This window comes from Stegostoma tigrinum, chromosome 29 (genome assembly GCF_030684315.1).
Source record: "Stegostoma tigrinum isolate sSteTig4 chromosome 29, sSteTig4.hap1, whole genome shotgun sequence".
NCBI lineage: Eukaryota > Metazoa > Chordata > Chondrichthyes > Orectolobiformes > Stegostomatidae > Stegostoma > Stegostoma tigrinum.
In genome coordinates this window covers 29,007,365-29,026,857 of record NC_081382.1, presented here as the reverse complement: position 1 = coordinate 29,026,857, position 19,493 = coordinate 29,007,365, and the positions used below count along the sequence as shown (strand labels likewise).

The window sequence follows — 19,493 nt, the reverse complement described above, 5'->3', positions numbered from 1 at the left end:
TCAGAGAGGGGGATGGGGTGAGGGTTCTGGAATAAATAGGGAGTGTGGGGCAGGCGGACCGAAGATGGATAGAGGAGAAGATAGGTGGAGAGGAGAGTATAGGTGGGGAGGTGGGAAGGGGATAGGTCAGCCCAGGGAAGACGGACAGGTCAAGGAGGCGGGATGAGGTTGGTAGGTGGGAAATGGAGGTGCGGCTTGAGGTGGGAGGAGGGGATAGGTGAGAGGAAGAACAGGTTAGGGAGGCAGGGACGAGCTGGGCTGGTTTTGGGATGCAGTGGGGGAGCGGGAGATTTTGAAGCTTGTAAAGTCCACATTGATGCCATTGGGCTGCGGGGTTCCCAAGCGGAATATGAGTTGCTGTTCCTGCAACCTTCGGGTGGCATCATTGTGGCACTGCAGGAGGCCCATGATGGACATGTCGTCTAAGGAATGGGTGGGGGGGGGGGGTTAAAACGGTTTGCCACAGGGAGGTGGAGTTGTTTATTGCGAACTGAGCAGAGGTGTCCTGCAAAGCCGTCCTCAAGCCTCCGCTTTGCAGAGCACCTCTGCTCGGTTCGCAATAAACAACTCCACCTCCCAGTCGCAAACCATTTCAACTCCCCCCCCCCCCTCATTCCTTAGACAACATGTCCATCATGGGCCTCCTGCAGTGCCACAATGATGCTACCCGAAGATTGCAGGAACAGCTACTCATATTCCACTTGGGAACCCTGCAGCACAATGGTATTAATGTGGACTTCACCAGCTTCAAAATCTCCCCTCCCCTGACTGCATCCCAAAACCAGCCCAGCTCGTCCCTGCCTCCCTAACCTGTTCTTCCTCTCACCTATCCCCTCCTCCCACCTCAAGCCACACCTCCATTTCCCACCTACCAACCTCATCCCGCCTCCTTGACCTGTCCGTCCTCCCTGGGCTGACCTATCCCCTTCCCACCTCCACGCTCCTCTCTACCTATCTTCTCCTCTAACCATCTTCCGTCTGCCTCCCCCTCTCTCCCTATTTATTCCAGAACCCTCTCCCTATCCCCCTCTCTGATGAAGGGTCTAGGCCCGAAAGGTCAGCTTTTGTGCACCTGAGATGCTGCTTGGCCTGCTGTGTTCATCCAGCTTCACACTTTGTTATCTTGGATTCTCCAGTATCTGCAGTTCCCATTATCTCTGTATTAGTAAGTTAGACTGAAAGAAGGCATAACTTGCAAGCTTCTGAGAACAAGTTCATTGACAACGTGTCAACCGACTCACAAATGTAAAATTGCATTGAGAGAGCAGAGAACAGGTCAAAACAAAGTTTACTTACTGATTTGTCACTGATGTAAACATCTGGTTAACCAGAAAACCACAAGGTGAACTGTACTTCTAACCAATGCACCAATTCACACTAGTGTTGATTGCAGTGGAATTTTAACTGTTGAAATTCCAAAGGATATATGTTTTGTTACTAAGTGCAATCATAGTTACAGAAATAAATAAGCAAATACAATTGATATCAGGCCCGAGATGTCTGGCCTACTGAAACATTATGCCGTGCCTCAGATTTCAGAGATATCCAGACAGAAGAAAGGATGAATAAACAAACATTCAGATGTCTGTTAAACTAATCTCTGCACCACTCAATCCAATCTCAGTCGCTAAGTGGCTTGCACCACATAGCTAATAATATCTATCAAGATTGCATTAATAGATACAGGGACAAGTGTAAATAGATAAAGCAGCATGGATTACAACAATTCTGGAATTTCTGGTTATGCAGGGATGTAAAGTAGTCAAGTGCAATTAATCAAGCTTTAACAACAGGCATATTTTGGGCAAATTAGTTGAATACCTTTGCAGGGTCACGTAAAAATTTTGCAACAGTTTTTCTTAGATGGGAAACCTGTTAAAACTACAATTACACAGTCAGAAGAGGAACCAGAGTAGCACGCAGGCTGACCTTTCCCTATTACAAAGATTAAGTTTGATTTTTACAAAATACTTGAAACAAAAAAAAGGAAGAATAACGTGGAATTCTGCACGTAAAAACTCTGATGGGTGAAGTTGCACTTCTTATGCAGGTTTAGTACTTGGATTGAAAACAGACCACCATTTCCAAAGTGAAAGCTCAGAATTGCTCCATTTTGATTGGAACATTACCCTCACCTAGAATTTCCTGGGATTTAACATGAAACAAATGTGCTCATTGCTCGGGCAAATAAATATTTATTTATCTATGATTGAGCAGCTTCATCATCAGTGAGTTTCGTCCTTTGCATAATTTGATTTCATTCTTCTGTTGGAGATTGTCAAACACACAATCTTGATTGTTAGATCACATTCAAGACACAACATCATCATTCACCATGACAACATTAATTTGTTGTTGTGCCACGGCATCTAAAAAGTAACTTAATTCTGGTGCCTGAGAGAAATCAATACAAACAGCAGTGTCTATCAACAGTTGTTGAAAGGAGTTCAAACCAAATGCAACATTTCTGAGTTTAGTTTTGGATTGTTTACAGTGTAACACTCTATAGAACATAAAGACACCTTTTTATTTAGAAAGTTTAACTGCTATACCCTTCTAAAACATTTCATGTACCTCAAATCAAGCAAAGCAATTCATCATATACCTCAATCAATGTTGTACTATTAAGCCCTGCATTTTATTCCTGTTCTTCCACTACTTTTGTTAGAAGCATTACTGTTTATCATGTTACAGCCAGGTGTTACATCCTATAAACAGATCTCAAGACTAAATGGCAGACTCTCTCAACATGGTGACTGATGAGCAATATCTGGCCAACAAACATTGACAATCTTTCAAGCAACTCCTTTCAACAGAGAATGATAGCCAAATAAATATTCCTTTAGTTCTCAGTAAACCGACAATACAAATGACTTCTAGCTGAATCCTCAATTAAGTCATTTGAGACATCGAGGAGAGTAATGACTTCTCAACTCTTGAGCTACACACTGCATACCTCCTTGGAGCTTACAAGAACACGCAATGAAATGGAAGAAGAAATACCCTGTGCAGAGAACTTGTGACAAAAAAAACTCATTTTGTTCCAATCATCTCTTCATGAGACGTGGGCATTGTTGACGAGGCATCAACTTATTGTCCATGATGATGCTAAGCCACCCTTCTGAATACAATGGAGTTGTTTTCTGGTCAATTTCAGAGGTCTATTCCGAGTCCGTCACATTGCTAAGAGAGTCAGAAGTCACATACAAGCTGAATCAGGGATGCACAGAAAATATTCTTCCCTGAAGGACATTTGTGAATAAAATGGGTTTTTAAGACAAGCTCATCATTTCATGGTCACCATTTCTAATGATTTATTCTACAATGTTCCAGTGGGGAAGCACGTGACGTTCAATTAAACAGTCCCCTGCTTGGTTATCGTCACTGGAAACTCTGGTGCACTACCATTTCCCAGCCCTCAAAAGGGATAGGAGTTACAACATAATCACCTGAACCATTGTGTATCACAAATATTTTCATGCTCATTATTCCTTATAATAGGACAACAAATTCCAAGACAATCACCATAATTTGCAGCAAAAAGATAATGTTTTACTGTGTACTTTAATGCACACATGGATGACACAGCCACAATTTAAATTTTCTTTTGGTAGGCTAAAATTGGCTGGCTCTTTCAAGCATACCTGTTCTTTTATCTGCAAGTATAACTTGCTGTGTCATTGTTCATTAGCTAGACAATATTTAGGCATTATGGTGACTAGTAGCAAGTAACATTTAGTCAGCACAAGGATCAATTTCCAACAACAGATTCTTATCATCTCCCTTTGACATCAACTGTATTACCAGTACTGAAGCCCCTAATATCAACCGTACCATTGATCAGAAACTGAACTGGATTAGCCAAGTAAATATTGTCTAGAGCAGACCTGAAGCTGGGAATTCTGCTACAATAAACTGACCTTGAGGCTCTCTGAAGCCATTCCACCATCTACAAGTCATTTGGGACAAAGGAATTGGAGAGTTCACTAGTTCCATATCTGGAGATCATAACACACTAAAATCTACTAAAAGAGGTGGTCATTCATTGTAAAATAGTCTGAATCAATCATTTTGTTAACATGGATGTAATGCCCAGTGAAAAACTATTATCATTAAATAGGCTATCAGTAAAAAGTACAAATGACACTTGAGTTGGAAAATTGAGTTTTTGTATTTGGAAAATCTATGAATTTGCAATTTACTTATTCAGGCCACAATTGAATTTCTTTAATGGAAGGTAATCTCTCCACTAAAGGAGTGCTATTGACATCAAATCAGAAATTTAGAAGACAAAATCAATTGTGTTAAAATAACATCAGCAATTTCCCCCATTTTTCCTCTGCAAGGATTAATAAAGGATGGAGGAATAAGGATTGGGTGTATGATAAACTCATCCAAGATAACAAGGATGCATGCGAGATGTGTAAGAAATGTCTAAGGACACAATGTAGGCCTAGAGTAAGTCTAACTATATTTCAAGGAGTTAGTGGCTATAGATGTAGGAGGTATGGAACAAAGAAGAAAATTATTTTAATACTACACTTTGTTGGTTTGGCAACTAAGCTTCCGTCAGTCAACAATCGTTCACAGTAAAGACAAGAAAATAATTGTGGATGCAGTCATCAAAAAGTGGCTAGGGACTAGACGTTGACTACTGACAAAGGAGAGAATTTTCTAACATGAATTTAGAAATGTCAGTGTCGATGAACATAATATAAATGTGCTGCAGAAAACCCTTTTAGCAATGGAGCATGAGAAAGGAACTGTGCAGTAGTAGACAAAATGGTTCATAAAATGTTGGTAGATCAGCCAAACTTTCCTGCACTAGTTACTGTAAGTGTTAAGAATTCATTATAGATGAGTGAAGTAAACTGTCCATGTCAGTAAGTTAGGAACAGGCAGGCATACTCGAGTTCAATCAGTAATATATGATCAGCTTCCAAGGGGTTACAATTAATTTTACTTTGTTGGATTATTTGAATGCACAGAATGCAGAGAGAAGAAAGCTTTCATCACAGCCAAAGTCTCAGATATTTCAGTGAGTCTTAAGTTATAAAGTAAGGCCATTGGAAACCAGTTTCAATCAGTAAGATACGGTTTATGATAAGTTAGAGAAGTCTTAAAAGAATGGAGAATACCAGGGATGGTTATTTTTAAAAACAATTAAAAAAATTGTACAGTATGTTATTCAGACCATTCAGGTACACTTTTCAATGTTGTTTGATATAGATTACCAATTTGCAGATTCTGAAGCAGTTGTAGGAAACAACAAGGAGCAGGTACCTCTCATACACAATTGCTGCACAGCTATGAGGGTCAAATGCCAAAAGTGAGAGTCTGTCTTATGATGGACATATCAGTTCCGATGGTCAATATGACACCATTGATCTTAAATGACAACTGCAAAAAAAAAGTGTGCGCGTAGATCAAATACTTAACAGAAAGGTCGAGTCAACGGACAAATTGCAGCTATTATAAAGTAGAGCAGGGAAAAGCACGAGAAAATGCAAAGTCTTGGTGAATGTACAGGAGGATGGTCAGGAGGTTATGATGACAGATTAGGAACATGAAGTACAGCAATACAGCACAAGTAAACACAGTGTAAGTTTAAGCAGTAGGTCCTGGAGTGAACATGTCCCTTGAATGAGATCATGAACCAGAAAAAAAAATGCATTAATAAGACAGGGAGATCAAATAGTAGCAGTCCAGAAATAGACAGAAAGCAAGATAGAGAATACAGTCCAACAAGGACAAGAAATACATTAGAAGCCAGGAATACCGTCAGAATCGGAGGCCATGTGATTGCAAAGTCTTAGTGGCCATGTATAACCTAGAAGATAAGTGAATGAAAGATGCCAGCGAAGAATCACAAAACTGGAGAGAATTTGGGACATACACAGAAGTGTCAGGTAGGGGGCAAGAAGCTCTGTAAAGGAGATTGGTATATATAGAAAAAGTGTCGGTTCAGGGAATTAACAAGCTAAGGCTAGTAGCATGGAAAACAAAACTGGGAAACTAAATAAAAAGTAGATTCACAAATGGAAGGGAAAGCAAGTTTCAAAATTTTCTTGATCTTGTTTGTAACAGATGTTCAGTAGCATAGGTCAATTGATATATTATAGATCAGCTCAAGAAGGAAGTGCTTATTCATCCCCCAATAGGGGTACCAAACATAGTGAGGACATTCTGGAAGTTAAATGTGTATTTAGCCTAAATGATGTCTCTAGAGTTTGGTCAAATCCTCCAGAGACGTACCAAACAATATTGGACTTTGCAAAGATGATTTGGGAGTTGGGGGGCGGGGGAGAATGGGAGAAGTAAATGTAAAAACATTGTCATAAGTAGGGTTAAAGCAGAATTTAAAGTTGGAAGTCAGGCTTCTGGGACTTTTGCATACATTGAATTAAACTGATCCGCTGTCCTTTTGATATATTCCCCACGTACTAAGAACGCTGATGCAATAATCTTTAATAGGACACATTTGATGAGAAATCTAAATGCACCACACCCACAGGTTCTCCTTGAACTACATTGCTTGTTACTCCCCTCAAAAAAAACTAAAATTAGTCAAACACCATTTTCCTTTCACAAAACCAAGTTGACTTTGTCTGATTGCATTGATTATCTAAATGACCTGTTATAATCTCCATAATAATAGATGCTATGACAGATGGTGGGCCAACTGATCTATAAAATTCCTTCTTTCTGTCTTTGTTTTTAAAAAAAAATCCAAAAAAAGACAAAGACATTGTCTTTCCAGTAGAAAAAAATTTGGGAACCTCGGATGTAGCATGTAAACTCACTGCATACTCACTGGTGACAAATTCCAGAGTTCCAAGAGATATTTGATGAGGATCATTATCATACATTGTTTAGTGCCTCCTGCTTCTCTATCTTTCAGTTTTGATTTACTCCAGGCTTCATTTTTTTTGGCACACCTCATATCATCATGACAATTGTCAACCACTAATTCCAATGAAATGCTTAGTCCATGTACAAATTATTTGCTGTGCTTTTCTAGCCCAGTATAGATTTGTGGTGATTGCCAGAAGTACAAAGTGACTATAACTTCACAGAAAGAACTGACAGAGCTGCAATAATCACGGCCACCTTCAGAGTTTGTCAAAGCAGTTTGTACCAATTGTAACCTTACAACACAGGTCTTACCAACAGCAACTTTGAAATAGGTTCATTCTGAAAACAATTAAACACACCTTTCTGTTAAGAGCAAGCACACCACTTTATAAAGAGATAGTAGGAACTGCAGATCCTGGGAGAATCTGAGATAACAAGGTGTAGAGTTAGGTGAACACAGCCGGCCAAGCAGCATCATAGGAGCAGGAAAGATGACGTTTTGGGCCTAGGCCCTTCTTCTCCCGTCCCAAAGCGTCAGCTCTATGGTCCTATGATGCTGCTCGGCCTGCTGCGTTCATCCAGCTCTACAACTTGTTATCACACCACTTTATCATCCCAGTTTTGTAAATTCACATTCCCTGGGGGAATGTTTTCAATTTTGGCTAATCTCTCCCGATTAGACAAATTACTTCCAGAAGCCAGTTTTTATAATGCAACTTAGTTGAGCGCTCCACGTACTGAGCTACTGTCAGCATTACTGAACAAAACACCAGCCAGGCAGCTTTGCTTTTCCCTGATGCCCAACTGGAATCAATGCATTCTTTCCAGCTTTTTCTACCAGTGCAATCTATTTGGAGTTAAGCGCAGAGGGACAAGCAACTCAGATTTGATGGATTTCCATGGCAACCCTCAGGAAATCTTGCAGAAAATAAATCTCAGAACTGGAGGCACTGAATTACTCTTTTAACTGTATACAGGAAAAATAAATTAACAAGGCAATGCATATTTAGAGGTGAGGACAATCTATATAACATTGTCATATGATGCTGTGGGACTATAACTATTTGCAGTCAGTTTCAAAAACAGACTGTCTGCACACCTCTCCCTATTCCATACTGAGATACAAATACACGTATACACTCGACAGCACTGACCAGTTCTGAACAGATCTTGCCACATAAACACCAGAGAGCACAGGTTGAATACTTTGTGATGAGTGGTTCACTTCCTGGTGGGTTAAAGCCGCTCCATCAACCAAACAGTTCAGCTGTGAAATATGCTGTAAATGCACAATTTCCTTTGGTGTTTGCAACTTGCACAGCACTGAAGTGGTTCCCCACTGGTCACATAGCATTCTGCATTCTGCATTGGCTATAGCTTATACACTTTCATCATTGCTGGGCCAGAACCCTGCAATTTCCTGGGCAGATGAAAATGGAATTGCTTTGGTTTTGCATATTCCATCTTTTTTGAACACCGCATACATAATTAACCATATGCTAGATGCTGTTCCGTTTTGTTCAATTTACCACAAACCAAGATCAGGTGTCAGCCTGCTTGATTCTATTTCCCCCATTCTGTGGCATGACTTCACAGCTCTCGTCATTATTCATCACCACATTGGTTTTGATGGGTGTTCCAACTGCTATATAAATAGCAACTCGCAGTAACTGGGCTCCAATTTGATCAGCCAGTCATTTTATTGACTACAGTCTGTCCTTTGATTCTGAAATCTATTATATATAAGGAGTGTTTTCTCTTTCACCTTGTTGGCCTGCACAGTGGGGAATGGTCTTCAAATTTGGGCTGCAGTTCAAACTTGTGTACTGCCCCTTTACTCCACACCTCCACAACATACCCCTCACCAAGCGACCCAGGAGCTATAAACTTACCCGCTCGATCAGAATTTTAATTTCATGTAATGACCCTCAGCCAATTTTAAAACACTTAGGATACTATTGACTATTGGGGTGTGGTAGTATAGAGCTAACTGGTAATCTAGAGCCCATGCCAATTGTCTGGATGCCGGATCAAATTCCACCATGTCACATGGTGAAATCTGTTATCATTAACATCTGGATTTAAAGAAGAAGCTCGGTTGATAGTGACCATTGTCAATTGTTATGAAAATACAATGTGTTCACCAATGCTGAAGATAAGGAAAGCTACCATCCTTCAATGTTCAGACCCACAGAAACATGTTTAACTTTTACCTTCTGAAATGGCCCAGAGTACCAATCACTTCAGGGGTAGTTAGGGATGGGCAGTAGCTACATCATCTGTAAGAATAAAAGTTCTGTTCCAAAGCATCAACTTGTGTTGAGAAGTTGGGTAGAGTATGTGTGGAATGGGAGGCATGATGATCAAGTATCACATTTGTAAAAATATCAGTGTTTGTAAAATGCTAGGAGGAAAGCAGTGTGTGGTCCCTTTAAAAGATGATGTGCTTTTTCTATGCTTAGAGATTCAAAAAGGAGATCTGTGAGCAGCTTAAAAGTTTACAAGTACAGAGAGCACTGATATTGAAACATTTGGATCAAAAAGGCCATATAATTAACAGGCTAAGCTACCTGTTATCAGAACAATATGTTTTGAATTTAGCCAAACAATTTGAACCAGGCACTGAGATACCAAAATCTAATTAAATTTAAATCTGAGGGTTTTAACAACTAGGACTAATCCTATTTTAAGAAATTGACATGTCATCAAGGATATAAAAGAAGGCATCAGTTGGTCAAAGATAGGAGAAAAAAACTGCAATCTTTCGGGCTTAACTCGAGGAGAGAGAATTTTTGGCCCTCACACTTTATTAAGGTTTAGAGAATGCACTATCAAAAAGATACCTACAGCAAAATTAATTAATATTACTTACCGAAAAATCAACAGTTAAAGGTGTTCCTGCCAAAACATTTGATGGAGAAGGCAGAGAGCATTCTGGAAGACATGTACCCTGGCTGTAGATTTGAGAGACTAATTTTTTTTATTTTATACAAGTGAGATTTGTATTTATTGGAACAGCATACCCATTAGAATCTTGTTTTATTCAGGAATAGTTAGTAGTTAAAAGGGACTTATTCAGCTTGTTACTAGTTTAGTTAATTTATTCATTGTTAAAGTTAAATAAATAAATTGCTACTTGTTGATTATAAAGTGAGTGTCGGGGTTTATTTTATTTAAGCACTAGAAGTTGTTGCTGAAAGGCAAGTTACACTACTTTTCACGCTCCTAGATTATAGGACGAGGCACTCCTCTTTGGGGGGTTTCAGTTTTAGTTCTCAGACAGGAGGCGGGGTGGTCAACTTCCACTTTATAACCATCATCAAGCACGTGATTTTTTCCGACATTGATATGACTCTAGCCATTAGTTGGTTCTTGCATGTTATAAAAGGGATGGTGTCAAGTTCAATCTGAATTCAAAACCCAGAGGATAATTGTTTCCTCTGGGGTCCATTTGCAATGCTATCTTTTGCTCCTCAGAAAAGCACGATGAGCGTGAAAAGGTTGAAAACACCCCAAATAACTCTAACCCGAGTTTCAGCAGCCTGGTTTATCCACAAGAGCTAATGCTTTTTCCACTGATTGAGTTAAATTGAGGTAAGTATCCAATGCTTGTCACCAATGTGGCAAATTAGTACTTTGCAACCAAGTTGACAGATTAAGGGCCTGTGAAAGAAAATCTAGATCTGATGCCAGGAGATGCACCTCTGTCTCCTTCCTTTCGTGGCTAATGCAAAGAGCCCTATTTAAGCTCCTGGAGAGTGAGAGAGAGCGAGAGAAAGAAAGATGGAAAAATGGAAAGAAAGACAGAAAGATGGAAAGGAAGACGGAAAGATGGAAAGAAAGACAGAAAGACGGCAAGACGGAAAGAAAGAATTAATTTGTAGTTTCTAAACGACACAGACTTTCAAAATCAAAACAAAACTAAAATATTTGTATTTGTCGAAGACCTTGTTGAAGTCTGTAAAAGATCTCAAAGCACTTCATATACATGAGCATTTTTCAAAGTTACATGGATAAAAACCTGAATACTGAATTTCATATGCTAAATCACGTCTCAAATCAATTTAATTATTAAGGGTGATATAAAATATAAAAAACTGAAATGGTACTGTGATATCATCCTGACTGATATTACCTATCACAATTGCTACATCCAATGAATGGACCTGAACATGAAACTGATGTGATGTTGTATAGTTATTCAGTAAATCAAAAGCAAAGTACACATATTATCCTATTAATAAACTAAAAGGCAAATGACTTTGACAATGTATTATATTAATTACAAATGTTACTAATTGTACCAGGTTTTGTTGTCAGAAAGGTACTGCAAAACATTTTAACCCCACATGCTAACATTTGCACAAAGCATTCCAGGCATTTCCTGGTGTGTACAGAACACCTATAATAGTGCTAAAATAAAAAGGTGACATTGTACTTTCACAATATTTACATAAACCAAATGCAAGGCTTTTTGATTTTCTGAATAATCAGATTTAGAACATCACATCAGTTTCATATTCTTGTCGTCTATTCATTGGTTGTAGCAATCGTTATAGGCAATATCAGTCAGAATAATGGTATTACTGTACCATTTCAGCTTTTCTTTTCTCTCACATTTTAAGTAGAAAGATCCAGGAAATCACTGCTAAGAATTAACCCATTTCCCAACTAAACACATTACAGATGAAAAGCAGCTGCACCAAGGTTTTCATAATTCCACAGTGATACAGACCACAGCGTGTTTCTTGTCCCCCATCACAAAAATTTAGAAAGGCAAAAAGCAGAACCATCTGCTAACTAAACATCACTTATTATAACTCAAAGCCACAACACACTATAATGTTCCTACAGTGAAGTAATTGCAAATTATGGAGCACACATTGCTGCCAATTACGCTCACAAAACTAAATAGTACAATGAGATAAATATTAGGCTGCCACAAATATTAAAATACTTCAACCATGATTATTACAAAAAAAACCTCCATTTATACAACAGTTTATGATCTCAGAAAATTTGCAACAATTGAACCATCAAACCGTAACCCCCTTACTGAGAAATCATCTTCTCGAAATGTCTGTTATCATGTATATTCAAGGCCGATACAGAGCGATTTGTAATAGTTAAGGGAATCAGGGTTTATGTAGGGAAAAGGCAGCAAATGGAATTGAGGATGATCAGATCGGCCATGATTTTATTGAATGACAGAGTGGACTCAATGGCTGAATGGTTTACATATGCTTCTATCTCTTATTGTCTGGAGTACAGCAGAAGAATAAACACTGTCCATTAGCAAAGAAGCTATTTTAAGTCATTTCGATTTCAGCTGAAATTAGTCCACAAGTTGTAGGAGCTCATACTGTGGCTGTACGGAGACATTGGTTAGACCACTTTTGGAAAACTGCATTCAATTCTGGTCTTCCTGCGAAAGGAAGGAAGTTGTGAAATTTGAAAGGATTCAGAAAAGATTTACAAAGATGTTGCCAGGGTTGGAGGGTTTGTGCTATAGGGAGAGACTGAATAAGCCAAGGCTAATGTCCCTGGAGGGTCAGATGCTGAGGGCTGACGTTATGGGGGTTTATAAAATCATGAGGGGCATAGGTTTAAGGTGAGAGGAAAGCAATTTAAAAGGGACCCAATGGGCAAATTTCCCCCCCCCCCCACCCCACACAGAGGGTGCTGCATGTGTGATACAAGCTGCCAGAGGAATAGTGGAGGGTGGTACAATTTCAACGTTTAAAAAGGCATTTGGATGGCTATATGAATAGGAAGGGCTTAGAGAAGTGCCGACAAATAGGGTTCGATTAATTTAGGATATCTAGTCAGCATGGACTATTTGGACCGAAGGGTCTGTTTTGGTACTGTATGACTCTATGACAACAATTAATTCACATTCAAGCTTGTTTCTCTGCTACTTAAAAACAAGCATCTTCACTAACAATTTGGTAGATGTTTAACTGAATGAAGGCAAAGTGACTTCAACAATATTTTAAAGCAGTTAGAAAGTTTCAATGCATCTCTGTGATTAAAAGAAATAAACTTTTCCTGTCCAGAAGTTTATTGATCTTCATATACAATTCAACTTTAAATCATTTTACCAATCGGCTTGGTCAGCGAAATCATTGGATTTTATCCCAAGGAATAAATATATCAAGTTGAGAATCAGCACTCTTATCCAACGTTTGTTTTCATTGTAGGTGGGAAAAGTAGAGGGAAGGGGTGAAAGGGGCTAGGAAAAAGGGATAGAAGAGAGAGGGAAGGGGGAGAAAGGAGAAAGGGAGAAGTGGCAGGGCGTGGGGAGAAAAGGAGAAGGGAAAGGGAAAGGGAAAGGGAAATGGGATTAAAGGGGGACAGGGAAAAGGCTGAAGGGGAAAAGTGGAAGGGACAGATTGGAAAGGGAGGTATAGTTAAAGGGAAAATAGTTGGCGTGGGGATTGCTAGACTTTGGAGTTCATCTTTTTCTCTAGGTCAGTGCCGCTCACCACTAAATTCAAACAAATGACCAGTTCAAAGGGTCAAGGTAATTCAAAACTTCTCTCTTCTAAAAACATTTGCAATTTATTTGCCTAGAGCCCTTTTGCATTTGGTGCATTCAAAAATTCTTTTAAAACAACCTCTAATCAAATTAAGAAAACCAGCCAGGTGTAAGGCTCAACTGTAGAGTACCCATTTCAACTGTTCTTTTGCATGCTAAAATTATTTTGTAGTTTAGGCAAGGTAATCAAATACACAGTCAGACCGATTAGATATGCCTTACTTTATCTACTCTGTAGCTTCAGTGGATCTTAAACCCTCTCTTCCTCTCTGTATTTCATTCTTGATATGAAAGAGACTTTTTAAAAGCCTTGATGAATCTGATCCCTCTCCCCTGTGCCTACTGCAGAGAAAGTAGGAACAGCAAATAAATTCAACTTTTCGTATTATCAGCTACATCCTTGAAGACATACTGAAATATTGCAGAAACAATCCAGCCAGTTGTGTAAATGTTAAAATAATAAAATCACATTGATATCAATCAATAGTCATTTCAAAAATTGGAATCTCCCTCAGCACACTGTGGACTATTTCAGGAGTTAGATATAATTTCTACTAGCCCCAACTCAAAATACAGTAGAAACAAGCTGAATTATGTAAGTATTGGTGTCATTCAAATTTGTCAAACGCAACAGAAATAGAAAACCAGTGATTGATGGTCTACAGATTATGTTCTGTTACAATGGTGTATACAAGGTCTTCAAAAAGGTTCAAGGACGCACATATCTTTTTATAAAGTACGTAAAGGGGCTCATTGATGTTTCTTTGAACACAGACTGAAGTACGGTTTCAAGAGAATGAAGACTAGAAGAAACTCATGGATGAATTCTTTGCCCATTCAATTCACAAAATAAAACAGTATAACTAACTAGGATCAGCAGATTATCCAGAGCTGCTACTTAAACCCTTATGGTCAATATGCATATAAAATGAGCCGCCTTTTAATTTATTGTATACAGCACTGCTTTGGAAAAAAGAAAAAAAAAAGAGACATCAAAAGTTTCCAGCTTCACACAGTGTTATCTCAGATTCTCCAGCATTGGCAGTTCCTACTATCTCTCGCTATCAAAAGTTGATCTGTTGTGAGGGGCTCTGCATGAATGTACCAGAACTTTACAAAAGGTTTTTCTTCAGGTTCCAGAACTACTGCAAATCTGGCTGAACTCAAGGCAGCTACACACAAGGAACAAGCTGAATTCAGAAATTGACAAGGTAGGGTGGATCCAAATGCAGGAGGGCATAATTTAACTGAGAACTTAAAAGTTCTCTGGCTTAATTCTTTGCAAGCTTGGAGATCTGATCTCATTGAAATGTATGGACCAATACAGGGTTTGTTGAATGGCTGTTCTCCCTGTCTGGTGTGTCCAATATCAGGGTCATAGTCTCAGGATAAGGATTAGGACTCAGAAGGAAATACTTTGGAATTGTCTGTTCCAGAAAGGTTAGGATGCTCACCTGTCAAGTATATTCAACACTGAGGTTGGTAGATTTTATAGAATTAAAGGAAAATCTAGAGAGAGATAGATAGAAGAGAACTGATGTTAAGCATCAGATTTTACTGGATGATGCAGCCTCAAGGGATAACTTGGTCTCCTGTGTTCCGATACACAAAAATATTTTGATCTTTACAAACGAACGTATTTTCAGATTTTAGTGCAAGTAGCTTTCAGAGATCTATTTTGCCCTGACTGGAGTTTATTTTCACTAATTGCATTGCTCTCTGAGGCAATCCAATAGACAACGAACATGGCAATATTTTCCAAAGGGTCGAGGGTTTTATAAATTCCATGCCTGCTCGCTCAATAGACTGGAGCCATGAAGCTGTAGAGAGAAGACGGACATGGGCTTGGCCATGCAGTGGTAATAACTGTTTCCATGCTAGGCACCGACATGACAATGCATATGAGTTTGGTGGAGCAACTGGGTGTACAAAATGTTAAAGCTCATTCTCTGAGCTATTGACTTTTACCTTAACATCAATACAACAACATAAGGCCTAAAAATCACTGAGCTTGGGTTTTCAGCATCTGTTTAGTATAATATTTGATTTGATCATGCTGAATTTTCCATTGATAAAATTCTACATAAATCTCTACAATATTAACCAACTTTGTATTGCCATAAATCCAACTTATCCTTTTAAACAAATTTTGAAAAATTATTTCCAAAATATTAAATTACCCAACAAAAATCAACTTGAACACGTGATTGAGTTTTCAGATTCTGCTGTGGGAGGACATCAAGAAAATCGGTAAGATGTTCCTCTCGCTAGTGGAGACTGTAGCATCATTTAAAAAAAAACTTTTAGTACAACTAAAACTCCTCCACTGCAATGCTTCCCTCAAGGGGCCTAATTTCTGCTGCTGGATAAATGCAGCCACAGTACAAACCCTGGCATTTTGGATATAATTAAGAACTCAATTAAAAGTCAAGTCTAAATTTAAAGTATTCCATACACTTTCTGGAACATAAACAATAGTAAACTGACTAAAAATTGCATCCAGTTAGATGTACTTTTTTCCCCCGAAATAATATGCTATTTTTAAATAGCTACTGATGGGAAAGCATTCCTCGAGCAAATGTCAAAAATAGCGTGTTGCAGAAGATCTTAGCTAACAAATCGATCAATGGTTAACCAGAATCAAGTCACCTACAGAGTCACTGAGACCTACAGCACGGAGAAAGGCCCTTCAGCCCATCTAGTCTGCACCTATTTAACTATTCTAATCCCCTTTTCTGGCACTTGGCCCATCTGTCCAAGGCAAAAGTAACATCAGCATTTCTTGTTCTTCAAAAAGCTGCCTTGAGAACTTTTCAAAACCCAAGGGCGTAGCTGCTATATTCCTACAAACTAAGTTTCATTAGTACTGTAAATTCTCCACAACAGAAGTGTTATACCTGTTCACAAAGAGCTGCTCCGATAAGCTCAAAAATGTAAGTGTCACAATGAAGCATATGTAACAGGATCTGAATATGCAATCATATATGTTTGAAGTTGACTTTTAATGGGTATTGGGAAAATATTTGAGAAGCCAATTGGAACCAGGTCTAAACAAAAGTTGTCAGGATATGAATTTTTATTGCTGTTTTGTCAATCGGAACATTATGACCATTGAAGCATAACGTCAATGCATGGTGGTATCTCTATTGAAGAGAAAGCAAGGAATAGCCCAGGTGCACTCGCTTCCTGCCATAAGTAAAATCAGCTGCAGTGTTCTCTGAACTAGAAGCTGAACCACTCTGTGGATAAAATTTATTTGAAAGGTGACTTGTGAATGGCTATGAGGTTTTGTCAGAATCTGAAAAATTCAAACAATGAGCTGATCTTTCCATCAAGGAATCCATCATGGCATGGAATTAATTGTGCACAAGTTTTGCAGCGATTCCAGTTGGAAGTCATACCGTCTGTACTTGCCTTCAGATTGGTAGATTGTACGAGAATAATGTCAAACATGGATAAGCCCGTGGCCCTGAACAGAGAGGGGTTCAAAAAGACAGACATACTTCTAGATCGGATGGCTGACACTTTAAAAGATAGATCTTGGGAAAGTATTCATCAGCAGTTTCTTTTATGAGACAAAAATGCCCATCAGTACTGACAGCAAAAACAGAAAATATAATGCTAGCAGTGTTGAGTCCATTTGCATATCAAACAGTTGCACTAGAGGGGAATTATGAATAAGAATGAGATAGTTGTCAAAAAGTCTTCTATAACAGGCAGCAACAGCTCGGCAAGTATGGAAGAAGGAAAAACCCCAGGAATAACCAAGGGATAATCTGTGGATGCTTCAGATAGGACACAAAAGTATCAATGTGGGAAATTGTCCAAAAAGCAATAACAAGGTTTTTGGGATGGCCAGTGACATGGAAAGTATGAAAAGGAGGATGACACTGACAGTCAAAAGGAATTTTACAGGTCACCAGATCTTTTAGCCCGTTAAGGAGTGTCCTAGTCATAGATTTGTTCAATTTGACGATATGCATAGCCATTTTGTTGAAACTTCACACTAATCAGAACATTTCACAAGAATTCCAAGTCGGGGGAGAATACCAACGTTTATATGACACAAGGGAAGCGTAGCGATGGGCAAACAAACACTGATTGGTAGAGATTTTGCATGGGAGAATGCACTCATTAATGCTGATTCAGAGTTAACAGTCAAGCTTTGAAACTGAACAGTTAAACAATCTTCCTCTTTTCTAATGGCCTATTAAGAAATAGGCCAGCAAGTTTCCCTACTACAGTCTACCTCAATGCTACATTCAGTGGGCAGCATACACATTTGGGATTCACACAGCTCCATAAGCTATAAGCTTGGCCTTACCAGAAATCTCTTAAACAGGGTCTGAGTTATTTGTTCAGCCTGATAACCTGATTCTGATGTAGGGTGGGCCAAAGTCATTCTGCAAAGTTGTGGCTAACCTGGTCAGATCATCATCCATCACGCAAACTCATGAAAGATCCTAAAGGAGTTTCCCCAGGTCCTGGGGAATTCCAAGTCTGTCTCAGGTTATCCCAAAAGGTCAAGGTATCTCACAATCTTGAGCCATAAATGAAGCTAGCTATTTCACATTTCTGACTACAGAGTAACAATGAGTCACATTTGCCACATAAAGGATGCTGCCACCAAGTCAAAAGGTCAACCTACCTATCACAAGTGAGCAACGTGGTATTTCAATTTCAGTGTCACTAGTGGATTGTATCAAACAGTTTGCCCATTCAACTTTTCAAAACAAGCAACCATACAGACGTATCTAATCGGTTCACACTTAGAAAACTTGCAACCATGTCGAACATTAGCTGTGGTTCTGCAATTGGACAATGTTTTCTGGATAATGTTGAGAGTTCAAAGAATTATGTTGACAAACAATTTAGCATTGTCAATCATTCTCACAGTGGTGTATCTGTGCATACTGGAACTACATAAGGAATTGTTCTTTGCACGTAGAAAGAACATGTACACACACTGCCATTGTCTCAACTCAAGAAAATCTCTGACAGACACTTTCTGGCTCATTTCTCAAAGTAATACTCTGATTAATCATTGTCAACATTCCTAGTTTAAAATTTAACAAACCCCGTCAATTAACTGTCAATCAGCATTAATATGTACATTCTCTTTGGAAATGCCCCTTTCAAAATCCATGTGCCAACCAATCAGCACTGCCCCTCATGCAGTATAAATGTTGGATTTTCCTTTGATTAGGTATTCTTGCAAAACATCCTGATAAGTGCAAGATATAAAGCTCTGACACAATGTCTTTTTTTTAAAAAGCAATACTCAAGTTCTGTAGTGCCAAACAAATATTTGCTCAATTAGGTGGTTCTAGATCGCAGGTATACACCTATAGTGTATGGAATGGACTGATTAAAGTGCTACATAGATTTATTGAGTAAGGAAGAACAAAGCAAGGTCAAACAATATGACAGCTCTATTCATTTTAGTTCTGGTAGAGAAAACACACTAAAATCACTGAAAACACTCAGTTAAAATTCCATGCAAGTGTGTCAGGGTAAATCAAATCAAATGTACTGATGTGGTTTGCAGTGAAATATCTTCTTTGTTATGTTTAGTAATCCTTAAATCTATAGTGGCCCAAATGCATTTAGGTATGAGACACAGCAAAGCACTGGTTTTTGGGAGAACTATAGATTTTTGGCTTACAGAATCAAGACGTACTGTATACCCTTAACTACAACTACCTTTTCTAAACATAATGACGGGAAAATATTAATGGCACCAGGGAATAAGAATTTGAAGGAAAAGAAACCGATTGCATTAAAATTGCACAGTTTGAACATCCATCATGTCACAAGTTGAAAATTCTGTGAAAGGGCACATAGGTGTCAGTTAAGGCCATCCTAAACTTAGGATATTAATTAAAATTATGACATTTGCAAGAAGTACAGAAGATTTCCATTCTGACCAATCTGTCTTGACGGAGACTTTTTAATGATGATAGATATTAAGATATGCAGTAAAGAAAAAAAACATTTCACATTTTGTGGACATATTGATGAGATATAGTCTGTGTTAATTTATGGTTAAAAAATAGACAGGATGCTGGAATATTGGATAGAATCAAGGCTAACAGCACTG

General features: G+C 38.7%; 1 protein-coding gene across 8 annotated transcripts in view; it reads right to left on the bottom strand.

The window, feature by feature from the left end:
* The window catches only part of LOC125465342 (ras-specific guanine nucleotide-releasing factor RalGPS1-like), a 713,999-nt gene that overhangs the window by 596,189 nt on the left and 98,317 nt on the right, over positions 1 to 19,493 (bottom strand). Inside the window, exon 1 of one of the 8 annotated variants that reach the window (XM_059638203.1) lies at positions 1,297 to 1,404. The exons of the other annotated variants lie outside the window; for them this stretch is intronic. The gene's annotated coding sequence lies outside the window, so the exon portion shown is untranslated. Of the gene's footprint in view, positions 1 to 1,296; positions 1,405 to 19,493 lie in introns of those variants that run through there. 8 annotated transcript variants of the gene reach the window in all.